Here is a 287-nt window from a genome sequence, read left to right on the forward strand (position 1 = left end):
GGGAGAGCTGACGGTCCCGGACAGCGCCCGGCCCTCCCCGTGCAGGGGACTCCTCTTCCGCGGCGGTCCTCGTTCGCCGCTCCGTCCTTAGCATTGCAAATACACCGCAACAGCTGTGTTTGTAAACAGCGGCACTTCGGCGGGAGCCGCTCCTCGCAGCGCTGCCTCGGCTCGCCGGCCACGGGAACGCCGAATGAGGGAGAATGCGCGACGCGGGGCAGAGAGGAAGAGGCTCCGGGGCCGGCCCGCGCGGTGCCGGGCTCCCGCAGGCCGCGGGCGGCGCTGGG

This window comes from Meleagris gallopavo, chromosome 6 (assembly GCF_000146605.3).
Source record: "Meleagris gallopavo isolate NT-WF06-2002-E0010 breed Aviagen turkey brand Nicholas breeding stock chromosome 6, Turkey_5.1, whole genome shotgun sequence".
NCBI classification, from domain to species: Eukaryota; Metazoa; Chordata; class Aves; order Galliformes; family Phasianidae; genus Meleagris; species Meleagris gallopavo.